The sequence below is a fragment of the Rattus rattus genome, chromosome 1 (assembly GCF_011064425.1).
Source record: "Rattus rattus isolate New Zealand chromosome 1, Rrattus_CSIRO_v1, whole genome shotgun sequence".
Lineage (NCBI taxonomy): Eukaryota > Metazoa > Chordata > Mammalia > Rodentia > Muridae > Rattus > Rattus rattus.
In genome coordinates, this window is record NC_046154.1 from 156,565,034 (window position 1) to 156,588,488 (window position 23,455).

Below are 23,455 nucleotides of genomic sequence, written 5' to 3' on the forward strand. Positions count from 1 at the left end.
CATATGTGCAGGGGACCTTGGTTCACACATGTATGCTCTTTCACTGGTGGTTTGGTCCCTGGGAGCCTCCAAAGGTCCAGGTTAGCTGACTCTGTTGGTCTTCTTGGGGCATTGCTATCCCTTTTGTGTCCCTCAAACCTTCTCCCAATTTCTTCACAAGACTCTCGTCACTCTAACATTTGACTGTGAGTATCTGCATCTGTTTTTGTCCAGTGCTGGGTAGAGACTCTCAGAGGACAGATAACTAGATTTCTAATGATATTGTGCTCTTTTCATATATAAGTGCCTCGTTCATCCACAATTAAAGAGGTTTTTTCCTTCGAATGGGAACAGATGGAGACCAACAATTAGATACTATGGAAAGGGGGTAGAGGAAGAGAAAGAGGAAGAGGAAGAGGAAGAAGATGGAGAAGGAGGGGAAGAGGAGGAGGAAGAGGAAGATGAAGAGGAGGAGGAGGAGGAGAAGGAGAGAGCTGGGATGCTTATTTGAAATTCACACTCTCAGATTATGAGGGGTAAAAGCCCTCTAAATCTGCTAAGCAAAGCTCATTTGAACTCAGTGAATGAAACGGCAAGTGAAGGTTCTACTCAGAAAATGTACCAGGTTCTCTTCATATATTGGGGAGCTTTCATTTTAGTATTTTTATGAGACAACTAAGTGTGAGAAGGAGTAGTTCTATCAGTCTAACACATTCTCTTAAATCAATTTCTTTCCATTGATTTGCCTTGTCATAATTCATTGTATTTGTTTCTGTTTTATTACATTATATTTTGATGTTATCTTTTAGATGCCTGTTCTGTTCTAATGAGGGACAGATTTGGAGTGATTCCAGAATGGAGGAATGATTAGAAGGAACTGGGATGATTAGAGGGTGATGAAGTGGTAAGTGTTAATCAGGATATTTAGTTTGGAAAATAATATATTTTAATAAAAGATAGAAAATTGCACAAATTAGCTGAATATAAAAGAGAGTTACTGATAAACTTGAAATAGAATGAGTGGAGAATAAATAAATGGGTACATGAAAATTATAGCAAACAATAGGCCCCTTCAGTATGAACACAATGAAACAGCCCCTTAAAAGATAGAGCAGAGGCTTGAAAGCAAGAACAACAGGAACAAATTAGTTTTTAATTTAAAAAAGAGATGGTCAAGACCAGTGATGAGTATCTAGACGTCTAGCATTTATTGGAGGGAAGGTCGAGAATCATGGCTTAAAGGAAATTCTACAGGAAGAACAGAAAAAAAAAAGACGAGAGGAGACAAAGAGAAAAGGAAGGAAGGAGCCAAAGAGGGTTGAGTGGAAGTAGTTTCACTTTACTTTGGAACTAAGTATGCCTTTGGAGTTCTGAATGCCCAACAATATATTTAGAGCATAGGTTCTCAACCTGTGGGTAGTGATCACTCTGGAGTCACAGGACCCTTTAACAGGGGTCATCTAAGACCATCGGGACCATCACATAATTATGTTATTGTTTACGATTGCAGCTAAATTAAAATTAAGAATTAGCAATTAAAATAATATTATGATTGTGGTTCCCCACTCTATGAAGAACTGGTATTAAAAAAAATCACAGCATTAGTAAAGTTGAGGACTGCTGATGTAAAGTCGGCATACACAATTCGTGTGATTCTGTGATCAAACGATGCTGTTTGTGGGTTTTAGGCAAGTAGATTTCGAACTGAAATATATGTCTGTGCTCTGAATAGTTTTCAAACGTAAAAAAAATCATATATGCTGCAAGTTAAGATTAACATTAGAGCACAATGTTTGTATTAAAAGACACAAATTGCAATCCCAGAACTGTAATCCCTGTATGTTTTCTAGAAACAATCACACTGTAATTAATCACATTTGGAAGGATAGGAATTAAGCACCCTCAGAAACACATTGCATGGGAAGCCCTGGGAACATCAGAAAAGAACTGTAATAAAAAACTACAGTGGTCCAAGATATTAGCGTAAGAATCAGAAATAAATAGGAAGAGGAAAAGCCAAGAATAACCAGATGCTTTTGTGCATACAGTTATGGTTCCAAAATGTAACAGATTTCAAGAGGAAAAAATAATGTCATAACTTAGTGTAAACATGAACAGCTCATCCAACTATATCTCCAACTAAAATATTTGTAAAAAGATTTATTATATATTTGTTAATTTATTATATATGTTTGTTAATTTGGGGCAGGGAAAAGCATTAGCTCAAACTCAGAAAATGTATTTGTTGCTCTACTATATAGGTTCCCGAGAATAAAGTTCAGAAGGATAAGATTGGTAGAAAAGACCAGTATACAAAGAGACAACTAAGGAACACCATATTATAACCTTACAGTGAGTGGTAGAATGGTATAGAATTAGCATATTTCAGTTTAATTTGTAGATTCAGGTGAACAATATTTTAAGTACGTTTTACTCCTAGCGTGATGTGATGAACAGTGTTCCTATGAGACTTGAACAAAATAATGTAGCACTTAGGGGCAAAAATTAGACTTAGAATTCCTACACTGGAAGCCAAGATAGAGAAGACTTCCATAGCCACCACGACCTTCCCTGTGGTGCTGTGGTAGACAGGAAGGAATGAGACCCACACTGTGCAGAACACAAGCATACTAAAAGCCAGGCATTTGGCTTCGTTAAATGTGTCAGGTAGATTCCTAGACAAGAAAGCCATGAGGTAACTACCAAATGCCATGACTCCAAGGTAGGCCAGGGTGCAATAGAAGGCAATAGCTGAGCCCTTGTTGCATAAAATAATTATGTGTCCATGTTCAGAATGAGCATCCGTGTCAACAAATGGAGGAAAGATTGCCAGCCATGTACCAGAGAGAATTATTTGTATCAATGTGCAAAACGGAATGATAAAATTAGAGGCCTTTGATATCAGCAAGCATCTTGCCTTTCTCCCTGGAGCAGTAATCTTGAAGGCCATAACTACAGTGATGGTTTTGGACAAGACAGTGGATAGAGCCACAGTAAACAGAAGTCCAAATAAGTTGTGCTGCAGAATACATGTAGCAGTATTTGGAAGGCCAATGTAGAGCAAGGGGCAGAGGAAACAGAAGGTTAAAGTGATGAGCAGGACGTAACTGAGAGATCTGTTATTGGCCTTAACAATTGGAGTGTCTCTGTGGTTTACAAAGATGCCAATAACAAGAGCTGTGAGTGCACAGAATCCCAGGGATATGAGTGTGATTCCCTTACCCAAGGTGTCATCATAGGCTAGGAAGGTCACAGTTTTCTGGAGGCAGCGTCTCTTCTCTGCATTTGCATAATGAGTTTCTGGACACTTTACACACTGATCCATACCTGGTAGAAAGACAGTTGGTCATGAATTCGTGTCTAATTTTGCTTTTACCCTAGTATATTTTACATTAACAACTCATTAGATTGTTATTAAAACCAAGTTGCCTTGTCACACAGGCAAAAAAATAAATGAGTGTTCTAAGGTAAATAATCCCCCAAGTTAAAGTTGCTATTTCTTTCATAAGATTCCATAAGCAAAAGCAACTTATATAGGGAAGGTTCTTTTACACAGTACAGTTTATAAATGGATCACTATGAGAAAACAGGAAGTATCTCAAGGTAGGATATGGAGGTAAGACCATGGTGGTGTGGTGTTTCTTGATCTGTCTCTACTGTCTTGCTCAAGATCCTTTGTTGTATAACCCAGAGTCACCTTCTTAGAGTTGGAACCACCATAGTGGGATAGGCCAACCCACAACAATTATTAATCAAGAATATGAACAATAGGTATGCCAGCAGACCAGTTTTTGAAAGGATATTTTAATTGTGATTTCTTTTCTCAAAAATCTACCTTGTGTCAAATAGATAAAAGAAAAATCAAGATACTGCCATCAATTAGCCGATTTAATTTAGTTGTATATTAACTATTCTAATGCTTTTCTCTGTTTTTACCCAAATGTTTTGTTTATATTTTGTAATATTGTTGAAACATACACTCTATTAATGAGAATACTAAATTATATTGCAAACTTCCCAATTCTTAATTTCCAATAGATCACATGAATTCAATTTTAAGAAAAATATTGCCCTGTGAATTTCTTACCTGATGATCATTGTCTCAAAGGTATGAAACTCATGTATATTTTATTGATATTTCTCTGTTGAGCTTCTCAAGAAAAAGTTCATTTGCTACCACTAATTTTTGTTGAAAGCTTTTCTGATCTTTCTGTATCTCATTTCATCTTTGGTGGCAAGGGGGAATTACATATGCTAGTGTCCAAGTGTTGATGCTAGAAAAAACTAACAGGATATAATCCCTTTGTCTATTTCTGGGTTCTAATCATGCCACTGTAATGGGATTTAAGTCCCTGTACATACTGAGTCAAATCCATGATTATTAAATTTTGGAAAATTCCATTAGTAGAATATTTATCAGGAAAACATCTACTTAAAACGACAGATTAGATTTTCTTTGTTCTTTCTGGAACAGATTTGAATATTAATTCTTGTGAGTTGAACTCACAGGTAAAAAAAGTGTCCCTTATGTTATATAATGTCACATTTCACTCAGAATGTAGTTGTCAATATTTTTGTAAATGCTTTTTTCAAAAAACTATTTTAGTTTTATATTTTCATAAAACATATAGGAAGACTATACATTTACTGCCTTTTACAATTATCTTTATTTGTGTGTATCTTTCTTATATTTTCTTATACAGTCCTGTCAAAATAGATATCATTTTCTCAATATAATTTTTATGTTAATGTAATTGCTCATGTTATCCAATTCTGTTCTATCTTTGTATTTTTTGCTATAATAGTTTAGCTTTTAATGAGTATAATATATAAGGAAAATATATTAATTAAAATTAAGGAATTTTGATCCATTCATAATAGCAATTGACATGTAAGAGAAAAAGTTACTAGGTATATGATTTAAGACTTGTCTTGAAATAAAGATTTACCATTTCTACTATATTTGAACAGTAATTTCTTTAAATTTTGAGTGTTAAATATTTGTGTACTTGTCTTTTTATTTTGATTTTTAAAGCTATTAAATATGTTACATAAAATTCACATTAGAAAATTCTCCAAATATAAGGGAAAACTGCTCATCAAGGCACAGGATGCATTTTGATCATCAAACAGAATTTTAGAGAAATGGTACAATCGAGAGAGATGCCCACTGTCAACACTTGGAAGCCATTCATTTGGTAGATGTCCTGATCCCCTCAAGTTATTCTCTAACCTTCACATTCATGCACCAAACACACACACCCACCCACCCACACACACCCACCCACCCACCCACACACACATACACACACACAAGAAGCAACATGAAAATAGAAGCAGAAACGTTTAGTAGGAGAAATGTCAATGAAAATGGTCAAAGATGTATTAAGATCATGATAAAACCCACATTTCTGTCAAAAATTCCCTACATAACAGTAACATATAAAATAAACATGTACAGTGATCATTTTAAACTTGTGAAAGAAATAAAGGAAGATACATAATCAATATAAACTTTCTTAAACTTTTTTTTATCTTCTTTAAATCCAGATTTTTAAATCCAGTTATTCAGTATGTCAACCATACAATATTTTAAAATATTCCATATAAGTGGCCATTATGTCATCTTTGTCAATACTATCACCAAATCTAATATCACAGGTAGTTTATTTTACTTTGTGAAACTTAGTTTCAAGTAGAACAATTAAAAAGTCTTCCAGCTCTGTAGCATTAAACAGAATAACTTATATAAAAAGTTTACAGAGTCCTGACATAAAACATGCTCATGTAATTTTAATACTGTAAATATTAACTAGTAGTTGGGATGGTGTTTTATTATTTCTTTATTTTCTTATTTTTAATATTGGATTTCCTTTTTCTTTTCTTTTATTGAATATTTATTTATTTACATTTCAAATGTTATCTCCTTTCTTTGTTTCCCCTCCAGAAATCCCCTATCCCAACTCCCCCACCCCTGCCTCCATGAGGTTGCTTCCCCACCCATCCACTCACCCACTCCTTCCTTCCTTCCTCCCCACCTTGGCATTCCCTTACACTGGGGCATCAAGACTTCACAGAGCTAAGGGCCTCTCCTCTCACTGATGCCCAACAAGGCCATCCTCTGCCTCATACTGTGGCTTGAGACATGGGCTGCTCAATGTGTATTCTTTAGTTGGTGGTTTAGTCCCTGGTAACTCTGGAATGTCTGGTTGGTTGCTGTTGTTCTTCCTATGAGATTGCATACCCTCTCAGTTACCTCAGTTCTTTCTCTAACTTCTCCATACAGGACCTCATTATCGGTTCAATGGTTGGCTGTGAGCATCTGCCTCTGTATTTCTCAGGTTGTGACAGAACATGTCAGGAGACAGCTATATCAGACTCCTGTCAGCATGCACCTCTTGGCATCCCCAGTGGTAAATGGGTTTGGTGACTGCATGTGGAATGGATTCCCATGTGTGACAGTCTCTGGATGGCCTTTCTTTCAGTCTCTGCTCCACTTTGTCTCTGTATTTCTTCCTGTGAGAATTTTCCCCCTTCTAAGGATTATTGAAGTTCCACACTTTTGTCTTCCTTCTTCTTGAGCTTCACATGATGTGTAACTGTATCTTGGGTATTCTAAGCCATTGGGCTAATATACACTCATCAGTGAGTGCATACCATGTGTGTTCTTTGTGATTGGGTTCCCTCATTCAGGATGATATTTTCTAGTTCCATCCATTTACCTAAGAATTTCATGAAGTCATTGTTTTAGTAGCTTGTACATTGTGTAAATGTACTACATTTTCTGTATCCATTTTTCTGTTGAAGGTCATCTGGATTCTTTGCAGGTTCTGGATGAAATAAATAAGGCAGCCATGAACATACTGGAGCCTATGTCCTTGTTATACATTGGAACATCTGTTGGTTATATGCCCAGGAGTGATACAGCTGGTCCTCAGTGGTATAGCTATGTCCAATTTTCTGAGGAACTACCAGGCTGATATCTAGAGTGGTTGTACCAGCTTTCAATCCCACCAACAATAGAGGAGTGTTCCTCTTTCTCCACATCCTTAACTGCATCTGTAGTCACCTGAGTTTTTTACCTTAACTATTCTGACTGGTGTGAGGTGGAATCTCAGGGTTGTTTTTATTTGCATTTCCCTGACAGCTCAGGAAGTTAAACATTTTTTAGGTGCTTCGTGGCCATTCAATATTTCTCAGTTGAGAATTTTTTGTTTAGCTCTGTATCAAATTTTAATAGGGTTATTTGATTCTCTGGAGTCTAACTTCTTGAGTTCATTGTATATATTGGCTATTAACCCTCTATTGGATGAAGGATTTGTAAAGATTGTTTTCCAATTGGTTGGTTTCCATTTTGTCCTATTAACAGTGTCCTTTGCCTTACAGAAGTTTGCAATTTTATGAGGTCCCATTTTTTCTAGTCACTTCCCCACTTTCTCTTCTATTAGTTTTAGTATATCTGGTTTTATGTGGAGGCCAGTTAAATCAGCATCATTTGTTGAAAATGTTGCCCCCCCCACTGAATAGTTTTAGCTCTTTTGTCAAAGATTAAGTAACCATAGGTATGTGGGTTCATTTCTGGGTTTTCAATTTCATTCCACTGATCTACCTGCCTGTCTCTGTACCAATATCATACAGTTTTTATCACTATTGCTCTGTAATACAGTTTGTGGTCAGGGATAGTTATTGGAATTTTGATAGTGATTGAATTGAATCTTTAGATTGCTTTAGGCAAGATGGCAATTTTTACTGTATTAATCCTGCCAATCCATGAGCATGGAGGTTCTTTCCATCTTCTGCTATCTCCTGTGATTTCTTTCTCTAGAGACTTGATGTTTTTGTTATACAGATTGTTCACTTGCTTGGTTAGAGTCACATCACCATATTTCATATTATTTGGGAATATTGTGAAGGGTGTCATTTCCCTAATTTCTTTCTCAGCCTGTTTATCCTTTGAGTAGAGGAAGGCTATTTATTTGGTTGAGTTAATTTTATATCCAGCCACTTTGCTGAAGTTGTTTATCTCATTTAAGAGTTCTCTGGTGGAATTTTTGGGGTCACTTAAGTATACTGTCATATCATCTGTGAATAGTGATAGTTTGACTTCTAAATAATTTTAGGGTAGCAAAAGTTAAGCTTTTTACATTATTCCTAAAGTGATAAGGTTTATAGCAGGAAGAAAAGAATAGACACATAAGACAAATTATTAGCTAAAAAATTGATGTGCTTGTTTAGCCTCTTTTGTTGAAAAGACATTTTCTCATGCAAAATATGCTGGTTATAGTTTTCCTACCCCCTCTACCTTCAAGTTCCTTCCCATCCTCCATACCATCTGAACCCATTTCCTTTCTGTCTTTCATTAGAAATGAACAGCGTTCTAAGATATATCAACAAAACAACAAAATAAAATGTAATAAAGTAAAACAAAAACAATGACATTGAAGTTGAACATGGCAAAACAGTGGAAGAAAAGGAGCTTCAAAGAGAAGTCATGAAAAATAAGAGACTCACTCATTCACACACTAAATGAGGTACAGATCTAGTAGAATTCTCAACAGAGGAAACTTGAATGGCTGAGAAACATTTATAGAAATATAATACCTCATGCTTTCAAGGATATGGAATAACAGAACACTTGTCTATTGCTACTGGGAGCAAAATCATGTATAGACACTATGGAAATCAGGATGTTGGTTCCCCACAAATACGGAAATAGGCCTACCTCAAGATTCAGCTATAACACTCTGAGAGATATGACCAAAGGGTTATTTGTCTTACTTAAAGGATCTTTGCTCAATTAGATTTATCACTGATCTATTCAAAATATCCAGAAATTGAAAATGACTGTTATATTCCTCAACAGAATAGAAAGCAAAAATGTGGTACATTTACTCAACTGAGTATTAGTCATCTGTATAAAAACTGACATGAAATTTGAAGGAAAATGTCTGGAACCTAAAAAAGTCACGAGTTTGGTAATCCAAATTCTGAAATAAAAATGATGATATATATTATATTTGACTATTATTCATTAATCAAATGATAAATAAGCTACACTCCATAGACTCAGAGAAGTTAGGTATAGAAGAAGGGAGGCGGAAAACATGGATCTCTCTGGGAGGGGAATATGGAATAAACATTGTTGGTGGGCAAAGGGTAAAGGGGATTGGGAACATGAGTATTATGTAAAAGAAGGGACAGGCAGATGCAATTGAGCAAGAAAATGTGGAGAGTGACAGGTGTAACTGAGTGGCATTTGAGGGGTCATATGGAAATTTAGTGCAATGGAAATTTCCTAAAATATATGGAGGTGATCTTAATAAAGTCTCTAAATAATGAAGAAAACAGAGTTCCAAGTGCCTATTCTTTCGTCGAAGCATACCGTCATGGATTCCAATCTCAAATCAATACAGACTGAGTTCATATGAGAAGAATTAAATAACAAAATTAGAGATATACATGTGGTTACAGAAGCTTCATTTGATAAATTTGGGTTGGCAATAATGAGCTGTAATTTTGCTACACAGTATTTTCTAGACTTCGAATGTTTGCCCTTGGTCAAGTCAGTGTTCAGAAGTAAAAATGTGAAGTTTTGCATTTCTTTTGTATGCACATTAAGTTTAATTTCATGCGAATTGACACCAAAGACCTTGTAGAGAGACAATTAGCATGGAGACTAATCCAGCAAAAGCTATTACAACATCCCTACCTCTGTCATTTGGTGGCATGGATTAAAAATATTGCAGGCTGACAGGAACTGGATGTAGATCTCTCCTGAGAGACACACCCAGAATACAGCAAATACATAGGCGAATTCCAGCAGCAAACCACTGAACTGAGAACAGGACCCCCCATGAAGGAATGAAGGAGAAAGGACTGAAAGAGTCTGAAGGGTTGTGAGACCCTATATGAACAACCGTGCCAACCAACCAGAGCTTCCAGGGACTGAGCCACTACCCAAAGACTATACATGGACTGACCCTGGGCTCCAACCTCATAGGTAGCAATGAATAGCCTAGTAAGAGCACCAGTGGAAAGGGAAGCCCTTGGTCCTGCTAAGACTGAACCCCCGGTGAACGTGATTGTTGTGGGGAGAGTGGTAATGGGGGGAGGATGGGGAGGGGAACACGCATATAGAAGGGGAGGGGGAAGGGTTAGGGGGATGTTGGCCCAGAAACTGGGAAGGGGAATAACACTCGAAATGTAAATAAGAAATACTCAAGTTAATAAAGATGGGAAAAAAATCCTAAAAACAAAAGATGGAAAAAATATTGTTTGTGTTTTCTTCTTATAAGTCGTAATTTTTAAAGGTTTTGCATATAATTTTGGTTGGATGTTAGCTATTATAAGTTTCATAGTGTTAGTTTCTAGAAATTTTTATCTTTAGATTTGTTATGGGACACAAAGAGGATAATTTGAATAAAGACATAATTTGAATATTTTAAAAAGAAATGTAATAACTAGAAGAAATGATCATTATTTGGAGTATTGTTAAATATAGATTAGGAATTTAATTTAAAAAATAATACTGCCTAGATAGCAGAATACAAGTAGCAGTAAATAACAGCTATATTCCTCACAGATGGTTTGGTTTTGAATATTTAAAAAGAAAAGGACTATTATTTGCACAAGTGTTACCTGGGATCCTTTGATATGTCAAACCCAACACTAATAAAATCATTGGTTAAAATATAGCCATGAGTGGCGATGGAAAATAGAATTAGTGATTTCAGTTTGACATGAAGTCTATTCTTTATTCATATGTATAATATGTCCCTTGAAAAGTAAAAGTTATGTAAAGCTTTAGATTTATTTATTTAAGAAGTACCTGTCAGGAGCCTGATAGAGCTGTCTTCTGAGAGGCTCTGCCAGAGCTTGACAAATACAGAGGTGGATGCTCGCAGCCAACCATTGAACTGAGAATGGGGGTCGCCATTGGAAGAGTTAGAGAAAGGATTGAAGGAGCTGAAGAGGTGGCAACCCAAAAGAACAACAATACCAACCAACCAGAACTTCCAGGGACTAAACTACCATCCAAAGAGTACACACCGACAGACCCGTGGCTCCAGCTCTATATGTAGCAGAGGATGGCCTTGTTGGGCACCAATGGGAGGAGAAGTCCTTGATCCTGCCAAGGATCGACACCCCAGTGCAGGGGAATGTCAGGGCAGGAAGGCAGGAAAAGGTGGGTGCGTGGGTGGGGGAACACCCTCATAAAAGAAGGGGGGTGGCGAATGGGATAGGGGGTTTAAGGACAGGAAACGAGGAAAGTGGATAACATTTGAAATGTTAATAGAAAAATCTAATAAAAAAGCTTTTTAAACCAATAAAAATTGAAAATTCTAGATAAGAAAATAGGTTCTTCAGTTTCTTAAATCTTTCCAAATGTACACGTCCCTGTAGAGTTATATCTTACTCTGTAACCATGGAAGGTTTTTGAGGTGATCTGTGAGATGCTCCTTCTGTAGCCACATCAGACACATAAGTGAACTATTATGTTTTCTGTCTGACTGGTATAATTATAAGCAAGTTTACATAAGCTCAACGTTAAGTATTAATATGTCCCACAGAAAGAACTTGTCTCCTTTGCTTAATGTTAAACAATATGAATTAATAGATAAAGTTAGGGTATCATATCTATTTCAGAAATGAGATATTTTTAATGCTAGGCATACTTAGGAAGTGAGACTTATATTATGTAAAATAGCAAATGCTAATAACTAATCATCTCTAGTTACCTTTCCTCTTCAACGTGAGTGGCACAGTGATTCCTGTACAACCCTGATTACAGTTGCTGTGTGACTTTCCTGTTTGCTGAACTTATTTTGACAGAGACTGTCAATTTCATCCAAGTTTGCATGGAACAAATTATCACTGATGCCAAGTTAGCATTGTCACGAGGGTGTGCAGCGGAGTTTGGCATATTTACTTCAGCAATTTAAAATGGATGGCCATATGCCAGGCTTTCTTATTTCAAAAGCAGTAAAATGACTTTGATCCACATTATGATTTTTGTTTCTAACAGTTTTAACGGGATTGTTAATACTCTATTAGATTTAGGACATTGATTATTTAATCACATATGTGACTAACTTCACATATTTTAAACATTGAGAACACCACCAGTTTTGCTACAATTGTAATAAAAAATTCGGTTATTATGGAATTATACTTTCAATTTCATTAGTAGACACATAATATTAAATTTCTAATATTTCAGTAATATTTGATGGAAGAATGAGAATACATTTATAAAATACTATTCAAAACTGAGTTCCGGTTCCAAATATATTCCACAGGTTTATTACCCTCTTTGTATTACATATTATTCACAATACCTCAAGTTTATTTTGTAGCATATTTTTTTTCCATTTCTATATTGTGGTACACAAGACCTAGCAGTAAAATTTTGTAAGTAAGTTGTTTTAGAAGTTTACTTGTTGCCATTTAACAAGAACCAAGCAAAAACCAATCCCACTAGAGGACATCTCTTTCCTGGCCACAGGAGTAAATCAAGGCTGTGAGGAAATTACGATAGCGTGGCTAAAAACACTCAGTTTTGCATGGGTGATAACTGTGACTGAAATATTGTTTCAGGAATATGAAGACAAAATATTCAGAATATTGTCAATTAAATTCTGTGATTAAATGAAACTTTCATCTCTCCCCCTGTAAAAGTGGGTTTGTGAGGAAATAATGCCCAGAAGGGATCAAAAATTTGAATCAATTATATTCATGATTTTAAGAGAAAGTATACATAAAAGATTTAAATCACTAAGTTGAAGTAAAGAAATGCTCATGTGGTTCACATGCTTACTTTTTTCCCTTAAAAGTAGCTCTTTGAGATTTTTTTTAACTTTCACTCACCTGTCTTATTGGAAATCTCATTCTCTGGGCAAGGTATGCAGTCAAAGCAACAGGCAGCCTTGCCCTCCATGATGACTTTCTTTGACCCAGGATTACAGTTCTCTTTGCATACAGACTGGGGAATCTGAAAAAAAAAAAGTTTAATACAGAATACAAAATGCCTAGCTCTTCATGGAAGTCAACTTAAATGATGCGTTTCAGAATATAACATATTTATATTTATTAATTAAATTTTATGTTTTAAAATCTAGGTATTTTCTGTGTTACTCTACATTTCCATGTGGAATGACCTACAAAGTTCACTTTTTTCTTCAGCTAGGTACTAAGACTATAACATCTTTTAGATCTGTAGAAAAATGTAAAGGTAGAATGAAGAAGGATAAGATAGGGCACTGGGAAATGTTTAAGGAGGGCATACTGGGCTACAGACAGACCCTATCCTTTAGATTCCTGGCTGCAGAAAAGAGTCTTATCTGCCATTGTGTCTTTGATCTGTATTATAAGCTTGATGTTAATTAATATCATTATTTAGTTAGAAATTTATTGCTGTTAACAGACACCATGACCAAGACAACTCTTATAAAGACAATGGGGCTGGCCTACAGGTTCAGTGGTTCAGTCCATTATCATCAAGGTAGGAACATGGCAGAGTCCAGGCAGACTTTGTACTGGAGCAGTTGACAGTTCTTTATCTTTATCTGAAAGCCACTATGAATAGACTGACTTTCAGGTAGCTAGGACAGGGAAGGGTCTTAATGCCCATGCCCACAATGATAAACTTTCTCCAGCAAGGTTATACCTAACTTATCAATGCCACACCTACGAACAGTGAACTCCCTGGGCCAAGCATATTCAATCCACCACAGTCACCATAAATAAATATTTTGGGCATTTCTACATTCCATTAGATGTGTTTTGATGACTAGTTCAAAATCGCTGGTAATATTTTTGGCAATTGAATGGAATGGAAATTGCATCAGGAGCAGCCATCATCTCTTTTCCCTGACTTTGAATGAAATCTTAGTTTCCTAAATTGGTGTTGTCATGTTTTCATAATATGATGGGCGTTACTCTAAAACTGTGATATTAAAACAAGATCGTTCTTTGCTTCCACTAATTTTTGTCAACTACATTATTCCAACGAGACAGTTAGGTGAAGAATGGGCAACATTTCACTTTGCTGTCTTGTTTTCCATAGGCGTAAAAGCAAAAGGCTACAGGAAGGTTCACTGTAACTGTCTAAGCTAGCTGTCTTACTTAGATTTTCCTTTATTGTGTAAAACAACATGCCAATACCAAGGTATCCACAGAAAGGTTTATTTTATCTTACACATCTAACTTGCTATTTATCATCAATAGAAATAAGGACAGGAGTTAAAAGTGAAAAACCTGAGGAAATAATTAAAATGAAGATCATGTAGTTTTTCTGCTTACTGGCTTACAAATCATGGCTTTCTTATTTTGCTTCTTAAAAAATCTCAGAGTCACTTCCTACCACTCTCATTTTTATAAGTCCATTCATGTCAGTCTTTTATCAGGACACTGCCTGACAGGACTCCCTTTAGTCAATTAGTTTGAAAATATTTTTTCTATGGAGATTCTTCTTCCCCAATAACTCTACTTTATGTCAAGTAGGGAAAAACTAACTAAAACACTGGGAGTAAAAATAAACTTCCTGTCAGATATTTTGTGGTAACAGTGTAAAAAATATTAATTCATATCCCATCTTTAAATAAAAAATAGATAATTGGAAAATATTTGAAAAAAAATCCATCAGAATAAACAATTAGTAAATTTCGTTATATTGATAGCTATGGGTATATTCATGAGGCTCAAATAAACAACCAAAGGTTGCTAGACACAGAAGCACAGTTTTGTTATTTACATGCATTAGAATCTTTTAAGTAAGAACAACACCTGCCTCTGTAAATCCTAGGGGCCATTGGATCACATCTTCTGATATCAACAATTGTTGCCCTTTAGGAGCACTTGGAGAAAATGTTCCCACTTTCACATAGAGTGAAAGATATTTTGGAAAATCCCAAAGGTTGTAAATATCATACTCTGTATCTCTCTTCCATTTCCAGTTCAGAAACACATGATCACCAACAGTATTTTTCACGTGAATGTTCTTCAGAAATGGCTGAAGCTAAAAATATGTGAAATTCTTCGATAAAGTTGGAGTCATGGAGTTTTAACAGAACTACGAGTATCAAATCGTTTCCTAAATGGAATTTATGATGTAAGTGCTGTTTTAAACTATGTATCTATGGTGTTAAACAAAGGAAACTTCAGGAGGAATTAACTAATATTTGGTTTCTAAAAACACATGTTTCTGGAGACTTTACTAACCCAAGCATTATCAAATGATCAAGAGATATACAGCAAAAAATCTCAACTAGTGTAAAACCCAGCTACCTCCTTCTGTGTTTTGAATTTTGCAGAGCCTCTGCATAGAACATGATATTATTTGAGTTTGGTGGATAGTCAGGAGTTGTTTCCAGACCACAAAAATTCTAGTAGTGTATAGCAATATTCAGCGTGTAGTTTTAATCTTTTATTTGTGAGAAATTAGCAGGAAAAGCTGGATTATCATACTGAGATATTGTCATGAGAAATATTGCTGTCGTTGCAACCAAAGTGATAATTATTAATTTAAATGGAAACTTATAAAAGCCACACATCGTGTGCATAGATATCAGCATGTATTGACATATAAGGTATTAAATATATAGAATCACATAAACTTTCCTGAAATAAAAACTATAATCTACAATAACTAGTTTGAGAGCAGTTTAACAGCTGGTGTCACATTTCTGATGTTCTAATACAATGAAACAAATATACCTGCCAGGGATATAGAATAGTCCTATCTTTATTTGCCTGTGGTTCAACTTGAACTTTGCTGAGAGACATCTCTTCCATACTTTGGGCCACTGCATACACAGCATTGTATACATTATAACTCTCTTCAGTCATGACCATGTCAAAAATATTTCCTGGCAACTGTTCCAAAGAGGCGTTTTGTAGACAGTTTTCAAATACTTTGCAACCAGAATCCAAAAGTGGGCAATTGAAATACCAATTCCACATGAAATGGAGATAAATGTCTTCTGGGTACTTGGTAGGGGTGGCTTCCTGAATAAATTGTGTGAAACCAAAAATCTCCCCGTGGTGAGGTAAAAAAGTCAGAGTCCCATGAAGTACATCTAATAGGCTATATGCATTAAATTCATGGCTACTATATTTTGAGTACATGACCCAAACTTTCCTTGTTATATAAGTCTTCAATTTATTTGCTATTGCATTCAGTAGAAAAACGATGTCTCCATAAATGACAACTACATTTGCTGATGATTCCACAATATGTACCTGACTAAAGAAGTAGTAAGAATAAAGTGATTCCCCGATGACTGACACTGTTTCTACAAAAGCTATGCAGATTCTACTTTTGTCCATCTCCTTTTTCAAGTCTGATAGAAACTGAGAACCACTGTGGTCATCTATGATGAAGAGTCCCACCCAGGTCCAGTTGAAATGAAGTAGCAAAGAGGCAATGCCATGAATCAGAGATGAGTCTTTAGGGGCCACCTGGTACAGAGATGGGAACTGGCTTTGCTCGGTCAGAAGATGACCAAAAGACCCAAAAGTAAGCTAAAAGAAATACAGTATTTTAAACAGGAGAAGAATTGCAATAAAAACAGTCTTAGTTTTAAACAACAGGTTGAAGAGATAAAGATTTTAAGAAGGGCTAAGCCCTTCTTAAATTCGTATCTCACTTCCTGAGAGTTTCCCAAAAATTATATAAGTACCTCATCTTTTCAAATTCCTCTGTACTCTCTTCACCCTCGTTTGTGTACTTGAAAGTAAAATATATGGATGTGTCTTTGTCTTTGCTGTTGCTCTTCTGTAGTAAGTAATTAAACCCCCCCCTTCTGTTTTGCACACAGCTATATTTGACAAAAGCTACATGGTCACACATCACTCACCTGAGGAAACTTGTAAAGATGCAGCACTGTCCCAATAAGTTCAGATGTTTTCCATGATATTCCTGTAAGGGCAGCAACTGACTTGCTCTCTTTTCTACAGCTGTAATTAGGGATGAAGATGCCCAAACCTGTGAGCCAATAAAACACACCTCTCAGAACATTCCTTTCAAAATGCGGGAGATTATATACTTCAAGTCCCAGAGAGGTGTTTGGTAAAATATGGGAGTTTTTGTTGATCTCCTCAATGGCAAATAACAGGGCCAATACAAGCTGGTAGTTATATGTACACATCCTGCAAAGAAGTATTACAGCTTTTAAATGGGAAACGCATAACTGTCCTATCTAAAAATTTAGTTCAAGTGTTTCTACAGTTTGAGCACTTGTGTTTTCTTCAAACACACTTTTATTTCCACAAAAGAATGGCTTCAATTAAAATGGTGTGCAATGGCATTTACAGTTTGTGAGATACTCAAGTGGCATATTTATTAACTATAGACCCAAGGGGTTCTCAGTTCTCTGATCTCCAGATGTTGGAACAATAACATAATTCTACCCATGAATGAGGTGGCGATTTGTAGCAAAATGACCTCTCATCTGGTTGTCCAGTAAGCAAAACCATGGAAAACAATTGTTTCTCCAATAAGGGTCCTAAGAGACATTACTAAGAAGGAGCTCACTTATTGAATTCAATCTATCCACGGAAACAGTTGCCTTTTATGCCCTTGCATATGTATCAAACCTTGCATTTGTGTATGCTGTGTCTTAGGATTTCTGGCTATGCTGTGTTTATATAGACATAGCTTTTGGAGTACACATGTCAATGCTTATGCAGGAAGTGTGCATGATAAATGCTCAGACAGGTTTCATTTTCAGCCTTTTTCAAGTTATGTGTCTATGTTGTCACTCCTACTCATGCTAGGAAGCTTCTGGGAATTTTCCTGTATCATCTTCCCATATTCTTGTAAGACTATGATAACTGGGCACTGCCATTCCCAGTGTGATCTGGGCTCTGTGAATCTGAGCTTAAGTTTCTCACTTATTCTGTGACTGTTTTATATAATGCGGTATCTCTTTGTAAAGGTATGACTTCTAGTGAAGAATATAACTTATACTTGGGAAGTCAAAAAACTACACATAAAAAGAAGCAAACAATTATGATCTCAAGATGTAATGTTCAAAAAAAGCCTTCATCATTGTTAAATTTTCAAATCATTTTTTTGGGGGAGACCTAAAATATTTGTTCATCTGAAGACCCCTTCTTTGCTTCATTTAAGCCATATTATTTTCTTAATGTGTGTAATAACCTTGTCAAGGAGATTAATTCATTGACATTCACGTGTAAAGAATGCAGACACTGTTTTTACTACCTAATATTGTACAACAGTATATTCATATTTAGTCTCCTACAATTTTAAAAGTTGTTTTAAGCTTTTTAAACCTGAACCATATTTAAATGTCTTCTAAATATTTTCCTTATACCCAAAGATAATGGTGCCTCCCATTGCTCATGAAATAACTTTTTCTTTACAATTGATGATAAGTACAGAATAATGGAACTGCTCGAAGTAGAATTAGCAATGCTTATGGGTGCCCAGGTTGAGTTTACATGTCTACCATACACCTGTTACTAACCTCGGGAAACATTGCAGAAAGTTGGGCCAAAAAGTGTGGTAAGTTTCAAATGATCAAGACATATGTGAGACTTTGTGTCCTATTAATATCAGAAAAGATACACACATGGTACTCCAATAATATGGTCGACAATGGGACAATTCAACTAGAAAAATAATAATAGACTTGCTTCAACAAATGGAAGATTCTCATAGAGACCCACCCAGAAAAATTAAGTCCACAGGCAACTAACTACTGCTGAAAAGGTGGGAAACTTTCATTTTTAGAGATGAACATCCTATCAATTATCCAATTTTAAGTACTCAGTATTAAAACCATATGAATACAAGCAACATGAAATCAACACATTAGGTTAGAGTTATATAATTATATACATGTACACATATTTGTAATCAGTAATAAATATAGGAAAGCAGGACATGTATATGAGATGCATGAATATGGCAGTGCATGAAATGATAATTACGGGAATGACAAGGGAGATCTTGGATCAGGAAAGCTAGGAGACAAATAATAGAATTACATTATAAGTCTAATAAAAATACTACTGAGAATGATTTTAATAATAATTAAATAAATAATTAATGTTATAATTAAATAATTATAATAAGTTTGTAAATTATATAGAAAGCGATTCCAGAACCATATGTTTTGAATAGCAATTTCCCCATCACTAAACATTGGGAAACCTATTTGAGCTGAAAGGCTTAGTAAACAAAATCACTGCACATTGTCACTGATCTATAGATATCACATTCCCTCTGAATGCATGAATATCAATTTGATAAGTATTATTCTGAATTAGAAAAATGCATATTCTTTTCAAATTACATATTCATACAAAGATGTGCTCACTGATATGATACTGTTGTGAAAACAGTAATTCACTTGGTTTTGATTCATCATGACAGGAAAATGCTCTACCATTGCACTTTCTCCCCTCTCCTCACTATTTTTGACAATATTTGCATGTTGTAGAAGGAAGATGCCTAAAGAATATGGCTCATAAGTTTTCACATTAAAACAACATGGAGTATAAGAACATAGTCTAATACTATGATTGCTACATTACTTGACTTCCAATTGTGTCACATACATAGTTACTTCAGAGAAAAGAAGGGGTAAAAATTAAAAAATAGCAGATTTTGTAAGGCAAAACCTTTTTATAGAAAAAATATGAAAGTCTTGAGAGATACATAAAAGCAAATGAAGAAAATCAACTGATAGACCTCAACCTTTTTTTCACCATAGAGACAGTGATTCATATTTATAACTTAGGATGATCTCATATATATATACACACACACACACACAAACACTCACACACATGTCACAAGTCTTGGTCATGTGTGGCAAGTCCTCTGCCATCTAAGATATATACTTAACCATTCACTGTCTTTACAATAAAATTTATTTTCAATAAAAATCAATATTATTTGGTAAATTGAAAAATTTTCTAAGAGTGGTAATTAACATAAGAACATAACTACTGCAATTATATAAATATTTCAGAAATTTTTATAAGTATAAAGATAAAATTATATCGGAGTTTCTAAATCATTACTAGTATTATGAAATGAAGACAATTCAAAAGTAGCTTTTTAAACGTTTTTCTCACCTAATGTAAACTCTTCCAAATTATATCAAATAGCTAAAATGAAAACGTCAAGCTATGCAACATATGCAGAATCTTTTTGGAGGCAGAGTGTCTTAATAGATTTATATATCACAGAATAAACAATTCTAAACATGTACTAAGAAGCTGACTAAAACCCTTTTATCTAGTCACAGAAGTCACAGACAGAAGAAAACACCTGCTGGATATGAAAGGCTAGTCCTCATTAATCATCTACTAAATAATTAAGACACAAAGAACTGTTACAGGATCCAGCTGCCAGATTTACAAATTAATACAAATCAAAGCAGAGTTTCTTCTAAAAGATCAGTATCAGATTTTTATTTGTGCTGCTTTGAGGAATTCCATGAAGTAGAGTAACATAGACAAAAAAAATACTCTTTTTCACTTTACAATTTACATTTAATGACTGAAGGAAGTCTAATCAGGAACTCATGGAAGATATATGGAGGTAGAGACTGAAGTAGAAAGCAGAGAAATGCTGATTTCTACCTTGCCCTCCAGGGCTCTTTTCTTCTCCTCAGTTCACTCCAATTTGTGAAATTGACAGAAACCAAAAGCACAGTCATATTCTAAAAGAAAATTTCCCATATTCAAAATGTTTGAGAATATTTGCTCTATTATTATTTGTCAGGGAAATGCATTTCATAATCACAGTAAGCAATCATATGTGCTGAGATACAGCGGTCAGATTGATCGGATGATTTCTGGATGGGAGGAACTGTTAAGACTGAAGAGATAAACTTAACACTGTAGCGTTCTGACTTGAGCATAATCTGAGAGAATTAGAGCATCTAATACAGAAAATAAATACTAGGTAAGACTTCAATTCTCTGAAAACAAAGCAATGATAATCATGTAGACAAATCAAACATCCAGACTTGATTATTATCTTTAAATTTCTGCTTACAAACCATTCATTGTATACCATAAATATAACTATGAAAGAATTGAGGATTTCTTTTAAATTACATATTTATTAATATAAATAATAAATTATATGCTTAATAAATCACATATTTAACAATGTACATTTGCTCATTACACATTAGAAATATGATGGATTATCATGCAGGATCATGGAAATAAATAAAAATGACAAAATGCTGAGTTTAACTTAAATTTACTAAACGTTTTTTGAACAGATACAATTTTTTTTCATTAGGAAAACTCTTAAAATTAGTGAAAATAGGATAGGAAGCTAATGAAATATATGTTTTTGCAGAAATAATAATTTAATATCTGATTATTTACTTGATATTACTTTCCCATAAAATATAGATCAATACAGGAACCAAGATATAGAGATAAATTAGTAGAAAATGAGTGGAAACTGAAAATATCCTCTGTGTTAATAAATATTTCTGAACTCTACTGCTATCTAGGGTAGAGAGGCTCAACAAATATTGAAACCGAAAGAATGTCTGTCTCCCAGGAGTTCTGCCATACTGTGAGACACAGGTGAGACCCTCACCCAAATACATATGCCAGCTGAGACCACCACTGAACCCAGCAGTAAGGGATTCTCTCCTGCTCTACCTGAGCCCCATCATCCTTGGTGTCTGCACCTCCACTTCCACCTATACCTTCACCCACAACTCCACCTCCTCCTCCATCTCCACATGCCTACTCCCACATACCTCATAGTGTGCCAGTCTCTCAACGAGGTCCCCAGTAACCAGAGACATGAGTGTGAACCTTGCCGCAATAGCTACAATAACTTGAGCCTCCACAAAGCCTACAGAAGTGGGATCTAACCCATTGTGCCTGAGCCGCATTGACTTTCATGTCTACACCTCAGACTCTACCTACAAGAGATCCCAAATTTGGCCTGGATCCCATGAGGTATGCCCTAACCAGGGACAAAGGAGGTGTGCCCTAAAAAGGACACAGAAGGACTATTCTAAGGCAAATGCATGCCCTCCTTAACAAGAAACAGCACTGCATAAATCCATAAGGGAAAAAAATCAAGTAACAAATAAAGGCAGACCCATTGAAACAGCACTAGACTTTTTAAAAAGACTCTAAAAGGCAGAAGATCTGGGTCTGATGTCACAGACCATAAGAAATCACACATACCAACCTAGGTTACTACACTCAGAAAAAAATCTCAGCCAACATAGCTGGATAAACCAAGATATTTCATGACAAACTCAATTTGAACAAACGTTTTCTATTAACCCAGAACTACAGAGGAGGAAAACTCCAACACATGAAGGGCAACTATACCCCCCACAAAAGACACAGAATTAATCAACTCAAAACAATTTGACAATAAGAGAAACACACACACATGTCCATGCGCGCACGAACAATCACTTGTCTTTAATAACTCTCATCATCAATTGAATCAGTTCCTCAATAAAAAGACATAGGCTAATAGATTGGATATGTAAGCAGAATCCATCATTCCGCTGTATACAAGGAACATAGGCCAGGGACAAGACAGACACTACCTCAGAGTAAAGTCATGGAAAAAATTTTGCCAATCAAATGGCCCCACAAAACCAGATAGAGTAGCCATTCCAATATCCAACAAAATAGACTTTACACCAAAAGTTATAAAAAGAGACGGGGAAGAATATTTCCTACTCATAGATGGAAAAAAATCTATGGAGATGAAGTCTAAATTCTGAACGTCTATGCCCCAATACAGGGGCATAGAAGCACATAAAGAAATAAATACTCAGCGCTCCAGACACTGTGTGGACCTGAAGGGACAGGAACAACAGTTCTTTGCACCCAAATCCTATGGGAGGGAGAGCTAAACATTCAGAGAGGCAGACATGCCTGGGAAGCCAGAAGAGACTACACTCTTCCCACATTTCTGACTCCAGAGGAAAACACCAAACGCCATCTGGTACCCTGGTGCATGGGGGCTCCTGGAAAAGGCGGCGCTGGTCCTCCTGGTTGCCGCCCTAATGGAGAGCACAAAAGCAACACCCACGAGCACACTTGAGCCGTGGGACCGCAGGTAAGACCAACTTTTCTGCTCCAAGCGACCTGACTAGTGGCCTCAGGACACACAGAGGCAAAATTCCTTTGGGACCGGACACTTCTGGTTATTAGCGGGATTCCCAACCTCGCTGATCCCCGCCCGCAGCTCACTGCTACCAAAACCCATGGGAGAGAGAGCTTACTGCCCGGACAGGTGGGCACTCCTGAGACTGCAGAGCGGAAGAGACCACCAATACTGCCCACCCCTGCCCATATCCCTGGCCCAAGAGGAAACTGTATACGGCCTCTGGGAACCGGAAGATAGGGGCACTGGAGCTGCAGGTCCCCTGTGCCCGAGACACCACCGGAACCTGAAGGGACCAGATCAACAGTTCTCTGCACCCAGATCCCGTGG

The 23,455-nt window shown here is 36.0% G+C and overlaps 1 pseudogene; it reads right to left on the reverse strand.

The window, feature by feature from the left end:
• Positions 1-2,369: 2,369 nt before the first annotated feature.
• LOC116906984 overlaps positions 2,370-23,455 on the reverse strand; it is a 39,631-nt pseudogene continuing 18,545 nt past the window's right edge.